At 44.8% G+C, this 12,483-nt stretch overlaps 1 protein-coding gene across 1 annotated transcript in view; it reads left to right on the forward strand.

Moving 5' to 3' along the window:
* PSMD10 (proteasome 26S subunit, non-ATPase 10) overlaps positions 1 to 12,483 on the forward strand; it is a 60,891-nt gene that overhangs the window by 30,140 nt on the left and 18,268 nt on the right. The gene's annotated exons all lie outside the window — the stretch shown is intronic.

Raw genomic sequence — 12,483 nt, forward strand, 5'->3', positions numbered from 1 at the left:
GCAGGAGCCAGCCTGACTTTCTTTATTCCATGTCATTTGACTGAGGCTAATTCAAAGCGCCAAGCTGCGATGGGAGTAGCTGGTTCTGAAGTGTACACAGCCAGAAGTGAGCGAGTAGCTGAAGACATAACAGAGGGCAGCATTGCCTTTTTGATGTGTGCCTGTACCTAGGATCAAGACAATTAAAATGGTCAGTGACTTTTTTTCCATGCTTGTTGAAAACACGGGTCTAGTTCATGCCTGATGATCCCGTCTTTCTAGTGGCAGGCAAGGATGGCCACCCTTTCCACGGCAGGGGCCACGCTGCAGCTGGGGAAGCCCTTTTGGCAGGTGGGGCTCAACATCTGGCCACGTGTGGCTAGAGGGGAGAGGTATGGCCAGGCTCTCCCTCATCTCTCGTGATGTGGTGGTAGATTCTTCAGTGTCGAAGTTGTGCATTACTGGTTGCATCAGTTACTATTGGGATCAGGTTTAAGGACTTAGGTGAATTTTATTCTGCCAGCTGTTTCTGTGCATGGCAAATACATGAACAATCTCTGGGCAGATGTCAGGATTTGATTATATTCCTATATGAGTCATCTCCAAAAGTTTTATGAAGGATGTCGTTTCCTTAGTTCTGACTCAGTGCTTCACGCAGCATTCCTGCAGAGTGGGAATGTCTTTTGGTGATGGAGAGGACAAGACTTGGAACAGTTAAATGTCTCATCCAGCGATGCATGGGTGACCCAGGGTCCAAAAAGGAATATGTACATTGAAAGACTAAAATTCAAATTCAGGTTTCTTCCAAAATGTGAAAAGCGTTTAGATTCACCATCGCTAAAGAAGCATGAAGAGATCCCAAATGCACATGAGACATTCTCACCGGCTTTACCCCGGGTCAGCCTCAAATGGGAGCTGCTGCTGTTTCCCTGTCATTTATCTATGGATGAGCACAAATGATCTGAACATGAGCATCAGTTTCAGTGATGGCCTGTGGCATCTTTGTAATATCCAGGAGTCTAACTAGTAGCTCACAGAGCATTGATCCTTTGCAAAAGACAGCAATTTTCAAGAAGATGCAAAAAACACTGCCACCTGGCACTGCATGGCCAGCATGCACCTGGATGATCCTGTGTCTTTACCACAGTATCAGTGTGTCCTCTAATTCCCTCTCATTTATCAACACCCAAGTCCTTTCTCTGGCACTTAAAGGACCCTCAGCTAATATATATTTTCTCCCCATTCTATTAACTTTTTGTCAATTAAGTCTCTGAAAGATGGCAGAACTATATTCCTGGAGGGTGAAATGCTCAGTTTGACCAGAGAACAGAAGCTAATAGCACAACTTCTGCACTAATATGTGCCTGTTTAAACTTGGGACACAGCACTGAGATTAGCAATTACAAAGCGGGTATATCTCGTAGCAAATGATTACAACCATCAATCCTGTTTTACAGAGGATACTGAACACCAGTAGCATTTACTTTTGACTATTACCAGCCTGGGGCTCATTTCACACCATCAAATCAGAAGCATGTACCCTAATACTAATCTTCCAAGCCGTCCAGGTTTATTTTCCTGTGAAGGTAATAGATGGTACCTGTCAGCTGCTGGTTTTGCTTCTAGCTCACTGATACTAGAAAGCAGAGTTGTCTGGTCAAGTGTCATCTCAGGAAAAGAACTGAATACAGAAAGCAAAATCTTGTTTGAGTTGTTGATGGCTAAGGTTAAGTTACAGTGGGACAAGGAGGAAGCTCTCGCTTATACCACTCCTCAGCTAAGAGGAGAGAAGAGCCCACAGTGCAGCAACAGGAGCAGTCACTTTGCCATGGGTGGAGCAAAGACTCTTATCTTGAGATAAAATGGAAGGGGCCAGTACCAGGAACTCTATATTAGCAGACTTTGTGACTCAAATCTGTGTACACTGAAACATATTCAGAAATGTTCCCTTCTAAGCTACTCCCTTGTATTCGCTTTATAAATAGAAGTGCCAGTCATTAAAAAAATGAAGCCCAGAGGCACACCCAGAGCAAGGCAGCATCACCCAGCCAAGCGCTGCCATGCACTGCCGTGGTATTTAGGGGTTGCTTCTGTCAGCCTGAAAGCTAATTAGAAAACTTCCTGTAGAATTCCATGTTTGACTTGACAAAGCTCAGCAGCACTTAAACTGCTTTGTCTTCCTGAAATATGTTAAATATGTGATTGTTCAAAGACACCAAACCCAGCAAAATGTGATTTATGAAGCTCTCTAGTTCAGTATCACATCTGATTGTTGGGGATGAAGAAGAGAGTGTAATTAAAGATTCAAACAAGTACAGTAAAAGAGCTGCTTTAAGCCTCTAAATCCATCATCAGGTTGACTTTCAAATGCACTTTACTATTTGTTTGCTTATTGCACAGCTTTATTTGTTGTCTAAAAAATATTTATAAGCTTTTGCTGGAGTGTTTGCTGCCTAAAAGTTAATTCATGAAGTCACTGTTATTTTTAAGCTTACAGAGTGTGAAAGTCTGTAAAGATACCAATAATATAAACTCTTCTGAGGAGAGCACCATGGCTTCTCACCTCAAAATTACTTGGTCAGAAATACCTCTAATCCTCTGTATCCAATTCCCAGAACAGGCACAGCTTATTATCGAAAAGCACAATACCATTTCCTTATGAAGGTGCTGGACTGGTCTTTTTTGTATTGTCCCTTTTCTCACTCCAGAAGGAAGTACTTTTTCCTTTTAACCATTCAAAAAGCAGAACCCCCTAGAGCAAACTCTTTATGTAACAAGCTTTCCTCTTTCTGGGCAGTGGGGCTGGGGGGAAAGCACTGAAATGAGATATACCAGATGAGTGCTTGCCAGGAGATGAGAGGGCTGCATGGCCAGGCACCAGCACTATGGGCTGGGTTTGGTGGGCTCGTACCTGGGCTTTCTGACTTCCTTCATACGGTTCTCTGCTAGCCAGTGTCCAGAAGTGGGTTTCCTGGCCATGGCAGAGCAGCAGAGACTCACAGGTCACATCTGGCTGTACTGCCTTCGCAGGTCAGTGTCCTCAGGGTGGCACAAAAGCTGTTGGGTCAGTGTTGTGGGTATATCCTCAGTGGTTTTAGCAGTTCTAAGCATGTCTCCTTTCTATCCTGCTTGCTAGTTAGCAACTTTATCCCCAGAGATAAACTTTGCCTTATTTTAAGTAGTGTGTATCGCGTTATGCTGAATTCCAGCCAGATCTCCCATACTCCGTGTGGTTGGAATAGCTCCTGTTTTGACAAGTGATCTGTCACGGCACATGTTGGCAATCCAATAGGTGACCCTGTGCTGAAGTCGGTAGCCCAGGGTGCAGCTAGGAGTGCTCGTTAGTGCTTGATGTTTTCAGTGTTTCCCTTAAACTTACTGAAATCCAGTGGAGATGTCTAGAGAAAGCCATTCCAGCAGCCAGCATCATCTTTATCAGCGTTAAGTGTGGATTGCGGTGTTCTGGCCCCTGTCCTAGCTGGGGAGAATCAGTCTATCCCTGATGTGCCCCTCGTGGTTTTGGGTGGACATGAGCACTTTTCACTGCACGTCAGGAACAGATATGTTGTTGGGTGCAGACAGGCATCACCCCAAAGCTGGCTGCACTCTGTGTTTTCACCAGCGTGCTAAGGAATAACACCTGGGGACCACTTTGACTATGTCTGAATATTTATTGTATACATGAGCACTAGTGAGCCCAGGTTTATCAGCACTGCTCTCCCAGCTGGTGGCTGTGACGTGACCCTAGACTGCTCTGTAATTTGAAGGTACCCTGACTCCCTTCCCGCATCCTTCCCACCACAACCTTGCGCTTCCCATTTCCCTGTTTCAGTACTGCCCCACTGGCATTTCCAGCACGAATCCATGATTTCTCTCCCATTCCTCAGAGAAGCTGTGGGCTGTGCAAATCAGCTTGAGGCAGGACTTCATAGGAGAGGAATGGGACTGAACTCCTTTCCCTGCACAATGTCCCATGGACCCATCCCAGTCACGTAACTCCCTCCCGGACACCACGGCTGCCTTCATCTCTGTAATTGGTTTGCTGATACTGTGCGCGATGGCTCATTTTGCTTATGGCAGGGGTTACCATAAAATTACATGAAACTCTCCAGAGAGGGCTGCCTTCACACCGTCATTTGCTGGCCTCAGCTGTCTGTGGAGGAACACTTGTAAAGAGCCCTTTGTGGAGATATAGTCTGAAGGTTTTAAGGAAAAATCAGATGCAATGTACCCTTCCGTCTTTCTTTTAACAACCAAGGAAAGGCAGCAGGCTGCAAACTTTCAGTGTGTGTTTGAATCTGCTGTGAACAAGCAGATAGCCAAGCCAGACACAATCCCAAGTCAAACCCATCTTTTCATCAAAGGAAAATAGCAGACACAGAACTTTCCCTGTGCAGACAACTGTTCCTCTTCAAAAGGGAACAAAAGAAAAGGAAACCAGTGTGGAGCTGTAACTGGAAAACAATCATAAGAAAAGCTTGGAAATGGGAATAGACAAACAGGCTTCCAGTAGGCTGGGGGCTTAACGATGCAGAAGGATTGCCCAAGGAAAGCTAGGGAAATGTTCCCATCCTAGGTGTGAGAACTGTGGAATCAAGAGAATTGTGTGCCCCTGTAAAAGCTGCAGAGGATAAATACTACCCAGCCACAAAAGTGCAGTCCCCTGCCAGACACCCTAGTAGGCACCTAAATGATCTTTATCACCTGAACATCATGCCAAGTGGGTGACTCACTGTGCCGGTCTGCCCGTGATACTTCTGCTGCTGTGAGGAAAATCACACCTGACAGGAGCAGGATGTGGGAAAGCAAAGAACTTTTGCACTCGCCTGCTGCTCCTGTCCTGCCGTGGCAGATGCTCCGGGGGTGCCGTGGGCACGGCCCCGCTGCCGCCCGCCTGCCGGCACACCGGCCGTGGCCTCCACGCAGGCTGGCAGGGTGCGGAGGGCTGGTGGGGCACTTGTGCCCCAATCCTGCCCAGGGCTCTGCAGGGAACAGCCTGGCTGTGCCAGGGATGCTGCTCACAGAAGAGGGATGGTGCAGAGGGTAGGTCTGGGCCAGCTGTTAATGCACATTTTAAATATACTCCCTGTGGGGCTGGCAATGGCTGTTATTCTAACATTTTCCACATTTCTGGGGTATGGCAGTTAGGGTAGCTTGGACATTTTAGATGGCTCAGAAATGCAGCAGGCAGTTAATTCAGTGGGATTTATTAAGAGCATGCAAAACACTAGACTTTGGCCACCTGATCTGGCCTGCTTGACAGACGCAGAAGATGTAGGAAATTTTCTTAGCCTGTATCAGCTGTAGTAAGTGGATGCCTGCTGCAGTTGAAGGGACTCAGTTGTGTGCAACAGTTGCAATAGAATGAGAACACCTGTACCCACAGCGGTGTTTGTTTAGTCATCCAAGTCCCATGTGAAATGGGTGTGAATGTAAGCACCTGGATAAATTTGTGTAGCTGGCTCAGGCCTTGTGGGTTGATGGTAACACTCCCCCAGTTTTCCCTGTCCTCTGTCCTGAGAAAAGCATAAAAAAAAGCAGAGAAGTGGCTGCTGGTGCTGTCCCAGACCTCCTGGGGATCCCACATTAACCCAGGACTGGGCTGCCTTGGACTGTGGTGGGCTAGGATGATAGGAGTGCTGGAGAGAGTTTTGGTGCAGAAGCAGAGTGATGGTTTCGCAGCAGTTGTGGTGTCAGTGTAAATGGTAAGTTTGACCCCCTGGTGTGGCGGGTGAGCTATGCACCGTGAGTGCCCTGACTGATGTAGGCTAAAGAATGTCTTTCTAACAAAAATTGCCATTTATGTATTGAGCCTCAGGTGTCAAAACCAAAGCAAGCTGCTGCATGATAAATCACAGTAAAATGGTTCTGTCTTTGTACAATTACTGTTCCCTTGAATCTGTATTAGCTGCATAACCTTTTCACTGCATAAGATTAACTCTTGTTGTTATGTCTTTTTTTTTTTTTTTCCTTGTTCTTTTTCATGTAGTTTCATAATTGAAGCTAATAAAGCAAAAAACAAAAAAAAAAAAAAAAAAAAGAGGAAAATTCACAGTGGGGATCTGGGTCTTAAACTGTCTATCAACCTTATTGGAGGGAAAGGTCATTTTTCTAATAACCATTTCCATTTTCATAGGTGTGCTGCTTTTGGCTGTGGTAGAGTAAATTTTCTTCATAGTAGCTGACACAGGGCTATGGTTTGTATTTGTGCTGAAAACAGTGTTGATTATTAATAGAGGGATGTTTCAGTAGCTGCTGAGCAGCGCTTACACAGTCAGGGCCTTTTCTGCTTCTCACCCCGCCAGCGAGGGGGCTGGGGGTGCACAAGGATCTGGAAAGGGACACAGTGGGGACAACTGACCCCAGGAACATCCCGTATGACATCTGCTAAGAGTATAAATCTGGGGGAAGAAGAAGGAAGGGGGGGACATTCAGAGTGATGGCATTTGTCTTCCCAAGTCACTGTTACGTGTGACGGAGCCCGGCTTTCCTGGAGATGGCTGAGCCTGCCTGCCCATGGGAAGCAGGGAATGAATTCCTGGTTTTGCTTTGCTTGTGTGCATGGCTTTTGTTCTACCCATTAAACCGTCTTTATCTCAACCCATGAGTTTTTTCATTCCTACTTTTCTGATTCTCTCCCCCATCCCGACCGAGGGCAGTGAGGGAGCGGCTGTGTGGTCCTTAGGTGCTGGCTGGGGTTAAACTATGACAATTGGTTAACAATTTCTGAAACTGTTAAGTGATATTGTTCGTTGAGTTTGGCAGCATTTGTTGTACATGTCTAAAATGAAAAATGCTTTCAGCTTAAGAGTGAATATAACTGTATAATTTATGTGGTGCCTGCCTGCCTTAACAGGTACGATAATGTAATTTTAGGATTACTGTGGTGAATTAAAACCTGGCATAAGATTCATGCAATCATGCTGAACTCTTTACTTTCTACCTGCTTCTGTTATCTCTGAAATGAAGGGTTTAGGTGGAAAGATGTTAAATAATGCTTATGTTTGGTGCTTTTCAAACACACCATGCTGTCAAATGAGTATAAGGCAATCTCATTCTTTATTTTAAAAAATAGCTAGGTTTTAATTTTCACTGTTTTAAGGAAACGCTTGGACATAGAGGCCTCAGTGCTGACCTCAGCTGCTCCCTACTCCAAGTAGGGAGGAATTGCTCGATTATCATCGATTTTGGTGTGCTCCAGTTTAGGAAAGAGATGAAAGCAGTCGCTGGTGTCTGAGCATTGTTTTGCCTGCCCAAGTTTCACCTGGACACTAATCCTTTTCATTTTATTTCACATAACTGTCAGCCTTAGGAAAAGGAAGTCTCTGGGAGAAGCTGTTCCCGTGTCCAGGCTCTGCAACTCGGCTGCCCTCTGAAGGAGCCTAAATTCAGTTAGGCTGTGTAGCTGTTTTCTTGGGGAGGTAGAATAATAATTGTATATGGCATTAATTATTAATTAATAGTTGTATAGCTCCTTTTCCCTCCACTGCCCTTCTCCTGGCACGTGTGCCGTGGAGTCTGGCAGCAGCTGGAGCCTGGCTCTGCCTGCCAGCAACCGGCTTCCCACCACTGCTCCGGCACCAGCTCCTCGAGTTGGGATGTGATGGGATGTTTTCCTTGGGAGATTCTGGATGCCCTGAATCTGGGCAATGCTTTGGAAATGCGGCAGTACATTAAGGTGAGCAGAGAAATGCAAACTGAACTAAGAGTGACTGCTTGCTGAGGTTTTGATGAGACTTTTCCTTTTGATTCCCAGGAGCCTCGCACTGGGAAAGGTTACTTCAGTTGCTTTTAATTCTCGGGAAGAATGACACGATGCTTCCTATCCTGCTTTGTTAATAATCTCATTAAAGTTGCCTTAATTATTTTAATTACATAGAGTATGATAGTGCAATAGTGTGATGTGTTGAAGTTGTCAAGCTATGCTGAATCAAAAACAGTGAGGGAGACCAGCGGAGACAAACTTAAGTGCTTTTTTTGTCATGTCTTTAATTTGCTTGTGGCAGGCAACCAAAGTTATTTGTCAGCTGATCAGGACTCAGATCCTGTAGCCCAGGAGCTTTGTTACACACTGTGTACTAGCAGTTGGAATTCTTTGGAAGCACTTGTTATCCTTCAGTGATCAAGTAGGCAGTGAGTTTGCAAACTGGAGGGAAGCAATGGAAAATGAAACTGTCAGCAGCCCGTACATCACGGGAGCAGCTGGGAAAGCAGTCACTCAGATGACTTCATCTGAGAAACACATGAATCTTAATAGTGTGTAGGGTGTAACCTTTGAAGAACAACTGTCTAATCCAGTTGTACACAGCAATTTGAGTCAAACGAGCTAATAAAAGCAGTGGGGCAGCCTGGCCTGGCAGGGTTACATCCCTGTCACGCCTTCCCTCGCAGCAGCAGGGTTTTGCAGCTGTGCAGACATGTCCCATTAGCAGAGAAACCACAGATCCGTGGCCGGTAGCTGTGGCACGCTGTACGCCAGCCCGTGCCCTGCCATCCACCTCCCTCGGGCGAGGAGCACGTTTGGTTCGTGCTGCCTGCAGCCAGGCCACATCCTGCGCATCCGCTGTGTGGGACCATGTCCTTGTTCCCACGTTGGGGCTGGCTTCCCCTGCCCTACGCTGGTGGGGGCTGTGGAGCCCCGGGCGCTGCGTGGTGCCACCCCACAAGGTCCCGAGCCCGTGGGCACCGGGGGGTCACACACTGGCCCCTCTCTGGCACACGCCTCTGCTCACCCGGCCGGGCTCCTCCTCGCCCCTGTGGCTTCAGAGCATCAGTCTTGCTGCAACAGTCTTGATTTATAAACTACCCTGTAATTCTCAGGCTCGACAAAGGAAAAAAAAAAAAACAAAAAGCTGCAGGATTTTCTCTGGGCATCCCCAGAGAGCCAAATTGCTTTGTAAAAATATCAGATGTGCAGTGGGGCTCTTTTTGCTCTTTTCCTCCCCAAACACTGAGTATTGCTTCTGTGCCAGAGATGGTGTAAAACTCCTACTGGGTGGCCTTTTCTATAATGTTCTGTAAGTAAAGTGATAGGTTCTTGGAGCCTTAATGAAATGCTGAAAATCTTCCATTTCTGTAAGCAGGCAGCCCCCAGAAAGAAATAATGGTTTAAAACCCAGTTCAGGGACTTGTATATTAGCGTGACTGGTGTTGAATTAGTGTTAGATTTTCATTCTGCCCCTTTTCATGCTGCAGGTTAATGTCTGTGTATCCAGCCAGGACTGTTCCATTCGGCACCTGTCACAGTCACTGTCTTTGCATCAAAGCAAAAAAGCTGTTTTCATTTCACTGTGATTTTGGGAGTCAGGTCACACTGCTGTTGGCAAGTGACCTGTAGCAGATGGATTAGAGTGGTTGTACATTGCTAACAGTAATTACATGTAATTAAAGTGCCTTTTTGGGACAGCCAGACCCTGACCTTGAAAATGATTGCAAGGCTGCATTTGCAGCCTTGATTTGAGTTCCGTGGCGTCAGGGAGGCTGCTGAGGCGTTTAAATCAGCCCCATGCGCGTGGCTGTGGGATCAGGGGTGAGGTCTGGGGGAGAGGAGGACACCCAGAGCACACGTGCTGTAGAAAGCTGCTATTTAACCTTTGTGTTTCATCATTATAATATGTTGCATAGGGGAGACATTCACCTAAGGTGCACCAGAATTGTAAAATTTGTCATGAACCGTGTAATAATTAATGGATTCCTCTAAATCCCTACCTCCGGATGTGGTGGTGGTGGTGAATAATGACATGAAAGGTCAGTTTATATTTGCTCTTTCTCTAAGGAAAGGCTGTTTCTATCCTTTTGGTTGCATGGGAAAATCTTAAAATAGTCCAAATATACCCTAAAAGAGTAAAAACCAGAAAGCAAATCAACTACATACATAATTCTTATTTTTTTTAAGAAGTATGGCCCTACTGAAGCAGACAGTTACCATGCATATGTCATCATATGGCTTTAGAAAGGATTAAAAACTGTTAGCATCTTTTTGCAATTTGGACTTTCAAGAAGAGGCATGGTCCTTGGTTGGCTTTATTCTTCTACTTCAACATTGTATTAACAATAATAATAGTAATATAGTTAACAATTAGTTGATAATTTCTAGAAAGAAATTTATTTGACTAATAAAATCTCTTGCAGTTCATATGCCATTCATAGGTTACTTGCATTTTTGCAAATGTTTCCTTTTTTAGAACACAAACTTAACAAAGGGATAAACGTAAGTGGTGTGGGAGTTCATTGCAAGGGCTGGCTCCTGATGATTGAAAAGGACTTGTTTAACTGTGATTGAGCACAAATCCACATGACACTTTTTATATGCCTTAAATATGTTATCCCTTGTTGTAGCAGCTTAATTTGCATTTCCAAAGAACATGCAGCAAATCTTTCTTGTTTCCTTAGAAAATGCTATTTTTGTGATCTCATTACTGTAAGCAAGCTCATTTTGTGCAGTAAGTCCCTCAAGGCAAATACAGCAAAAGCAATACTTCCTCTAAGCAAATATCAGCATAACATGGGCATTTTAAAATATTTTAATAACATAAAAGTCTGGCAGAGTCCTGTTTTATTCCATGCATGTTAAGTAAACAGCCTATTTTGATACCTTTTTTTGCAGTACAAAACCTTTGTGTACATTCATGGCTTAAAACCTCATTGCATCCTTTTGAGACAGAAATACATGCGGGTGAGTGATTACAACCTTGCTTGGCCTGGTGGAGGGAGCAAGGGAGGAAAGGCAGAGGTACCTGCTCTGTTGTAAGGGCACAGGAAAAAACGTTCTCCTGATTTTTTGTAATAAGAAGTCATCTTCAAACTAATGTTACTTTTCTCCTTTTTCAAGAATTATTAAGAATTCTATTTTCTGCTCTAACTGCTTATCAAGGCACTAAATACCAAATACATTTTGTCCTTTAAAATTCTGATTATAAGCAGTTTTGAAACCCATTTGTTTTGAGTAGGAGTTTTTGCACTGATGTCTGGCAGTTCAGTGGAACTTTTCTCAAGACAGACATCTACTTGTAGTACTTCAAATCTACTGGAAAAATGCAGACCTTTAGTTCAAAATGAGTATGTCATCAGGGGCCTGATGCAAAGCACAGTGCAATCCATAAAAACGGCCTAAGTGGGAGACTGTAAAAGCATGTATACTGGTAAAGAACTAATCTTGAAACTACCAGCTTCCACAACATACAAAGTCTGTGCCCATTTCTGGGAAGTTATTCCTTAGGATGTTGTGTGATTTCAAACTGAGCATGATGCACAGAAATAGCTGAGATTTTGAACTTTGCCTGAAGTATATTTATTCTGAAATAGGTTATGTTACATATGCATCTTATAGGGGGCAGAAAAGGAAATTCCAGACCTGACCATGTTACAGTGCTGATTGCAACGAGCTCTGTGGACCTGAAATGTTTGTATGCGAAGTCTTGTGCTGGAGCAGAGCAGTTTCATATTGCTAAGCAGCGCTTCTGCTTGGCTTTCCTGTTTTACATGACAGATCCCTGAGCAAACCCAGCCTCTGCTTATCTCACAGGTAGGAGGCTGGGTTGGTAAGGCCTGGCTCTCTGGGATGCTGGTACCCTGCCCTGGCTGAGCTTTCCTGCAGAGAAATGCAACAGCCTGGGCAGTGCTGGTGGTGAAACTGCATCTGTGGGGAGGGTTGTGCCACTGTAGGTAACTGTCCTTCACTTTTGTTGGCTAGAGTTTGTTTGCTTGCAGGCTAATGTAACTGCAGATGTTCTCATTAAGCAGAAAAAAATCTACTCCTTTTTCTGTATCTTGCAAATGGCTCTGCCTCTGTTATATTTCCTTGTGCGGTACCACGCTGCAGTGCATCCTTTACTTAGGACACCCTGTCAGAGCCAAAGAGAAATCCAGTTTTAAAATGTGATTTGGACTGCAAGAGGGCAGCAAACTTCCTAATATTTCAAAGAAACTTCTGTATGAAAGAAGATTTATTGTTTGCTTGTTTTTAAGGGCATGCCAGGATATATTCCCAACAGGAGAGACTGTATTATTCCATCTGACAACATAGTGCCTTTGTAAAGCCACTTAGCAGCAACTGTATTGCTGAGGGCTTCCTGCTGATGTGAAGGGAGCAGGCAGAGAGCAGGGATGGGACAAGGTGCAGAAGGGATATCAGACAGTGTCACTTAACCATTAACAGCACATTTCTGTCTGAAAATGGCAAACCTTTGCTAACTGTCTCTCTCTGAGAAGTCACTTTGTGCTCAGTGTTGTCTTCTGCTATAAGCTGGGTTACTGCATGTCTTGGAAGCCAGAGAACAGATTTCTCAGGATGCTTTTTGCTATAGGCACCATATGTCTAGCCTCAATCCTGAGTTCAGCGCAGCAAATCTGGAGCGACAGTGGTGGTAAGAGCAGCTGCAGAGTGTTTCCTTTTCTGTGATGGTTTCTCTCTGTTGTAGCGCTGCCCTCAACCTAAACACATATGGCCACAAATAGATGTACTGCAACAAGAGCAGCATGTGTCAGTATACGATCAATGCTGGT

The sequence above is a fragment of the Tyto alba genome, unplaced genomic scaffold (assembly GCF_018691265.1).
Source record: "Tyto alba isolate M040663 unplaced genomic scaffold, T.alba_DEE_v4.0 Super-Scaffold_5, whole genome shotgun sequence".
Lineage (NCBI taxonomy): Eukaryota > Metazoa > Chordata > Aves > Strigiformes > Tytonidae > Tyto > Tyto alba.